Source organism: Silene latifolia, chromosome 1, assembly GCF_048544455.1.
Source record: "Silene latifolia isolate original U9 population chromosome 1, ASM4854445v1, whole genome shotgun sequence".
Classification (NCBI taxonomy): Eukaryota; Viridiplantae; Streptophyta; class Magnoliopsida; order Caryophyllales; family Caryophyllaceae; genus Silene; species Silene latifolia.
The window spans coordinates 82,103,617-82,110,790 of NC_133526.1; the positions used below are offsets into that span (position 1 = coordinate 82,103,617).

The following is a 7,174-nucleotide window of genomic DNA, read 5'->3' on the forward strand; positions in this document are numbered from 1 at the left end:
AATAACCGAGACGGAAGGAGTATTTTTTTAATCACACTGTGTTGCCAATAATTCATGAACGAAAACTAAAAACCAATTTATCTTCTGTTGAATATGATCGTGCGACCTTAGTTTGCTGAAAATCTTTATTGTAGTGGTTAAGACAGAGTTATTATGGATGATATGTTGTAGGGCTGGATCGACCCACCGAGTGACGGATCATGGTGTACTCGAGTGGGGGATTGACTTCTACTGACCTGTGTTACTCCGACTCCCCGACATGGTGTCGTGTTTGACTCGTGTCGGAGTGTCGGACACGGCTATTTTGTGTGAATTTTTTTGCTTTCTGGTTTAAACTGAAGTGTTGTGTCGTGTCCGACGCAATATGTGTCGAACACGCGACACGGCAGCTAAGTGAAGTGTCGGAGTAACATATCCCAGTCTTATTACATTGTTGTTTGAGATCAAGGGTTGAAATCTGATTTCCTTTTTTAAGTATTGTAGTGTTATTAGCTCATTTGAAAAGAGAAGAATGGGACCTGTGGGAGACATAATAAGAATGTAAACATAAATTTTGGTGCCAAACTGTGACCTTCCTCCAAGATCACAAGTCACAACATAAAAGAGCAAAACAAGGCAGACAATGCAACTTAGACAATAATGCCTGAAGCTACAACTATCACTCTATTTCTGAACCAACTATCCTACTATTCTACTATGGCATCTAATCACTCCACTGCTCTCCTCCCTTCTTACACCAATTCATCACCACCACCACCACCACCGTCACAGCCATTCAAAATGTCGTCCAGACTTTTGAAAATCATCTTCATTTGTGCCTTTCTCATGGCATTTGCTACCTTCCTCTTCTTTTCCTCCTCCTTTCGACATGAACCTAAAACGGCTCGTCCACTCACTAAACTTACTCATCCAGTAGTAATCTTGATTTCAGCAGACGGGTTTTGTTTTGGTTACCAGTACAAAACTCCAACTCCCAACCTACACCGTCTCATAGAAAACGGCACTGAAGCTGAGCTTGGCCTTATCCCAGTCTTCCCAACACTCACATTCCCGAACCACTACTCCATTGCCACAGGCTTGTACCCGGTACACCACGGCATTGTCAGTAATCATTTCATTGATCCTGTTACTGGGGAAGAGTTCACCATGGCTAGCCACGAGCCAAAATGGTGGCTTGGTGAACCCTTGTGGGTCACCGCGGCCAATCACGGGAAACGCGCTGCAACTGTGTTTTGGCCTGGTTCTGAGGTTAAAAAGGGGAAGTGGGATTGTCCCCCTGCTGATTGTCATCAGTATGATCGCTCAGTCCCTTATGAGGACAGGGTTGACTCGATTCTTAATTATTTCGACTGGCGTCCTGAACACAAAGTCCCTTCATTGATGACCTTGTATTTCGAGGAGCCAGATCGGCAGGGTCACCAGTACGGGCCTGATGATCCTAAGGTCACGGCCGCAGTGACTATAATTGATGAGATGATTGGGCGGTTAATCCAAGGATTAGAGAGTAGAGGGGTGTTTGAGGATGTCACTAATCACTATTCTATTTGTAGGTGATCATGGTATGGTCGGTAATTGCGACAACAAGGTGATTCATTTAGATGATTTGTCACCTTGGGTTAATATCCCTTATTCTTGGGTTGAGTACCATACTCCTCACCTCGCAATTCGACCGCCTCTCCAGTATTCAGCGTCTGACATTGTGAAAAAAATGAATGCTGGATTGCAATCTGGTGAGGTCGAGAAAGGGGAGAATTTAAGAGTGTATCTTAAAGAAGATCTTCCTCAAAGACTGCATTATGGTACAAATGATAGAATTACACCGATAATCGGGCTTGTTGATGAGGGTTACATGGTGAAACAAAGTAGGTCTAATGAAAGTATGTGTGGAGGAGCTCATGGATATGATAATGAGTTGTTTTCGATGAGAAGTGTTTTCATTGCTCACGGGCCACAATTTGAGAGAGGAAGGAAGGTGCCTTCTTTTCTTAATGTCGAGATTTATAACTTGGTCACTTCTATACTTGGACTTGAAGGAGCTCCAAATAATGGGACTGAATCATTTGGAAACTCCCTTCTTCTTCCTACCAAGGCCTGAAATTAGTTGCATATTCGTATGCACTAGGAACTTTGTACTTGTACTTTCCATACGATTTTTATTACGGGTCACTTCTGCATGTATTAGGATTTCGAGGTACATCCAAGTATCCAGCCTCTTGAATCTCGTTACAGGGGTAATGCTGTTGTATGTACACAATAAAGAGAACGGTGTATCATTTCCTTGTTTAGGAGACGAAAATTGTGCTCAGGTCATGCTGCTAGAGCAAATCAGGTAATACCGTCTTGCAAAGTTACTCCCTTCTCTTATCGCACCTATAATTGTGCTCAGGTCATGCTACTAGAGCAAATCAGGTACTCCTAAACTAAAGCCGCCTTACAAATTCGTTAGTGGTTCTCGATCCTCAAAGTTCAGGACGGAGGCCATATGTTACAATGTGATAATGCCTAGACACGCTTACATAGCATCTGCTAGTCTATATCAGGATTACCTGCCAACTATTGATAATTTAGCAGTTCGATTGTTGAATGCAACTCGTTCTTTGTGTGTTTTGATTGCTCCGACTCAATCAGTTAGGCATTTTCAGAAGGCTATTGAGCGCTAAGCGTAACTAGTCCTGCGTCATTTACGCCCTATGGATCGTAATTCGTAATGCAAATTAATGAAATTCAATTCATTACTTATGTGCGCTCTTGTAACTCCAGTCTCCAGAGGATGTGGTCATGTAGTACACTAGTAAATAAATGTAGTTGCCTAGCAAATCTAATCTGTTTATTTTATTTTTAGGAACTTCTGTAAACTGAATTTATCAAGTAAAGTTGCTTATTTTTACAATTAGAAAAACAAATCAAAATTACCATATGTAAAAAAGTGCGTCACTTGTTTATTTGAATTCATTATATTTCAGTAGAACCCACATGAGACTTGTTGATGAGACATAAACCGGTATTCAGGTGAACGAAATAGAAGTCGTTTAATAATTAAGAGGATTTCCATCTACCCTTTAAATTGTTTACCGTAATAATAGAAAAAACTCGGTTGCAATTGGAAATGTCTTATGTAAAACAAATACTTGTATAAGAAAAAAAAGGTGCCACTAACGCCACTTGGAAATATACTGTGCTCCTAGGCATGGTAAATCAACCCGAGACCCAAAGTTAACTCAAATGGCAGAATCCAAATGAGAATCGAAAACCGGAATTGACTTTATCCGTTTCGACAAGAACTTCACTCGATCCAAAATATTTCGACTGGCGTCCTGAAAAGTAGAAGCAGGGCCCAAACACTATAATTTAGGGAGATAAAAAAACTACTTTTGAAAAGTCAGAAGTTAATAAAAAGCTACTAGAAACAGAAGCACCAAATTGATGCTTCTGCTTCTACTTCTCCCGAAAACTCTTAGGATTATGGAAACTAAAAAAAAACACTAAAAAGCAGTATTAGGCCAAACACATCAATTTGTTAAGAAACTATTTTTACAAAAGTTAGGCCAAACAACCACAACTTTTTCAAAAAGTTGTTTATGAAAAAACTCATTCTAAACAGTAAAAGCTATTTCACATAAACTAGGCCAAACAGCTAAATCTAATTGCCCAAAAATAATTCTAATTTGAAATCACACTTGATATTATTTACATTGAAATTTGTGAAGATTAACTATAAAGATTAACTATAATTTTTAATAAAATTCTCTTTATAACATTCCCGAAACGACCTAAAATCCAAATTAACCGATCTTGGCTCGACCCAAACAAACTCGAATGCATGACACACAAAACGATCACCGATTTGAAACGGATCCGAACAACCTGATAACTTATTTTAGTGTACCCATCTATATCTAGAGGTGGCAATCGGGTGAGTCGAGTCGGATTCGCGTCGAGTTGTTTCGAGTTCGGGTTATCGTGATGTCGGATTGATTCGAGCCACGTACATTTGTGGGCCGGATCGGGTTTTGTCGGATTATCTCGGGCTATGATGGCCTACCTAGGGTATCGGGCTGGCATGGTGAATACCTTGTCGGGTGACGGTTGTTATGGATCGGGTTAGTTCAACTAGCAATCATGTAACAATTCACATCGGGTCAAAATTTTCAATACTAGTTCCCATCGGGTTATAACGGGTCATGTTCATTTTTAGGTCTTTTTTTTTAATATTATACTATATTATAGATAGATAGTTGATATATATAATTTATATAGTCTTTTTAGCCTCTTATTGCTCGCATTTCTATGTCATTTTCATTGCTCTGTATTGCAAAATGCCCCGAATTGGCTACTTTGGTTTATTTCGTCTCATTTGCAGGAATGGACCTTAAAGTAGTGGAATCGTACCTTGTTCAGTCCTCTTTAGCATGCATTTTAAGAAGATGAAGATTTAGAGCAGAATATCGTACCGCGGGAAGCGTGAAGGAGGTCCTTGGAAGCTAACCAAACGAAGTTCATGCTGTTTTTAGTGGCTAATTGCTCGATCGAGAGCTATTGTGTTCGATCGAGTAGTTTTGACGGTAGCTGGAGTTCGATCGAGTCCCTGCCGTACTCGATCGAAATGTGCTGTATTGGAGGTCTTCGATCGAGAGCCCTATTTGTTCGATCGAGGAGAATGGCTGAAGAATCGCTCGATCGAGAGGAATGAAATGCCTCGATCGAGTGGTTTACTTATTTACTCGGGATTTTTATTCCGTGTTTAGGTTTATTTTAGTTAATAAACGCTTCCCTATATAAGGGAAGACGTCATTAGGTTAATCATCCATCTTATCACACATTACTCTACACTTAATTACTCTTCTTCTCCTAGTTACTGCTGGAACTTTTCCTTTGCCTCTTTATTTCCGGATCTAAGCTTTGTAATCTTTCCTTACTCCTTAATCTCAATTGAATTCTTTGTTTGCTCTTAATTATTGTTCTCTTGTTTTATTGTCCTTGTTTAATAGTTTATGCTTCATCCTTATCGTTCCTTTATTATGTCTTTCTTTAGCATATTCATTGTTGTTCTTGTTGTTATCATCAATAGCATGAGTAGCTAAACTCCCTTATGTTAGGAGTAGGGGAGCCATGGTAGTGAACTGACGATGTTGTGAATAGGCTAGACGATTGATTGTGAGAATTGCCTTATAACAATATAACTGTAATAAGTTTAGTTGAGTGCATACTTCTAAACCCTTTAATTTGGTTAAATTCAATCCTAGACCGGAAGATTGGAATGAATAGACCTGTTATGAACAGTAGACTACCCTAATGAGTACGGAAGTTAAGTTAGTTGTAATCTAGGGTGGATAGCGGACCGAAAGGACCTTTCCCTTGCCCTTCTCACAGTAGATCGTCTGAACTATTTATGACTGAATTAGTGAACTGCCATGGTGAACCAAATTCCTGACATATCTCTCTTTATCTGATCGCATATCTTACTTTTTCTTGCTTTACTGCTCTTTCCCTTATTTCTCTTACCTTAAATCTTTATTAGTGCAGGAATCAATTGAAACACCCCGTTTATTACTAGACAGACGTAAGTAGCAGATAGATACAATAGCCTCCCTGTGGAGATCGACCCTACTTCCGCTAACTTCTGTTAGTTGTCCTTGGTAATTATTTTTGGTACTAAAATGACGGTATCAATAGTTACTAAACAATATACTGAATAAGACACCGTATTCAAAATTTTAATTTAACACGGATGACCGTGATTAATTAATTATAAGTTTATGAACAAAACATTTTATTATATAATATTCGATGTGAATATCAATAAAATAATATTTAAATAACTTGTGTTACCTAATGTCGAACATAAGACTTATGATAAAATTTTAACTAAAAAAATGTAAAAACACGGATGACCCATAGCATGTTGTAATGTGCTATATAAGTGCATCTCTAAAATCATTTGTGGTAGACTGAATGATGTTCTTACTGATATCATTAGCCTGAACCAAAGTGCTTTTTTAAAGAATAGGGATATTGTGGATAACATCCTTATATGTCAAGATCTTGTAAGATTGTACAATAGGAAAACTTGTTCTCCTAGAGTGATGATGAAGATTGACTTGAGAAAGGCTTATGACTCAATTGAGTGGGATTTTGTGGAGGATATGTTATATGCTCTTAATTTCCCTAGGAGAATGATAGGCTGGATTATGCAATGTGTATTCACCCCTACTTACACTCTCTCCCTTAATGGCAGCCAGTTTGGTTATTTTAAAGGAAAGAGAGGTCTGAGACAAGGGGACCCTATCTCCCCTCTGCTGTTTACTTTGTGTTTGGAGTAATTTACTAGAATTTTAAATCTGGTTACTATGACTCAGAACTTCAGATTTCATCCCATGTGTAAAGCCTTGAATTTGTGTCATTTGGCCTTTGCTGATGATCTCCTCATTTTCTGTAGAGGAGATCCTGATTCTGTCACTGTGATAATGAGAGCTATTGCTACTTTTTCTAAGGCTTCAGGGTTGCATATCAACAAGGAGAAATCTGATATCTATATGAATGGTGTTCATGGTGCAGCTGAAGGTTCCATTCTGAATATTTCTGGATTCAAGAAGGGCTCTTTCCCTTTTAAATATCCGGGGATCAATATCTCACATAAGAGACTGTCTAATGTTGAATGTAGCATTCTGACTGAGAAGCTGGTGGATAGAATCAGAGGATGGGAGACAAAACAGTTGAGTTATGCAGGTAGACTATTACTGGTCAGGTCTGTATTGACTCAGATTCACAGTTATTGGGCAAGAGTCTTCCTTCTTCCTAAAACTATCATCCATAAGGTTGAGAGCATCTGCAGAGCCTATCTATGGTCTGGGTCTGATGAACTCCATAAGGTTCCTGCAGTTGCCTGGGATAAATGTTGCTTGCCTAAGAATCAGGGTGGTCTTGGAATTCTTAATTGCTATAATTGAAACATTGCCACTCTGGGGAAGTATATTTTGTGGGTAGCTAATAAAAAGGACTGTTTGTGGGTCAGATGGGTGCACCATCTTTATATAAAGCAGCATGACTGGTGGCACTATTCACCTTCCATTCACTCTAGTTGGACTTGGAGACAACTGTGCAAAGTCAAGGAAATACTTGCACCTGGCTTTGTTCAGTGGCTGCAGGTCCCTTATTTAACCTCTCTGGTTTATAA

General features: G+C 39.0%; 1 pseudogene; it reads left to right on the forward strand.

The window, feature by feature from the left end:
• Positions 1-552: 552 nt before the first annotated feature.
• LOC141607105 (uncharacterized) lies at positions 553-2,273 on the forward strand (annotated as a pseudogene).
• Positions 2,274-7,174: the final 4,901 nt, after the last annotated feature.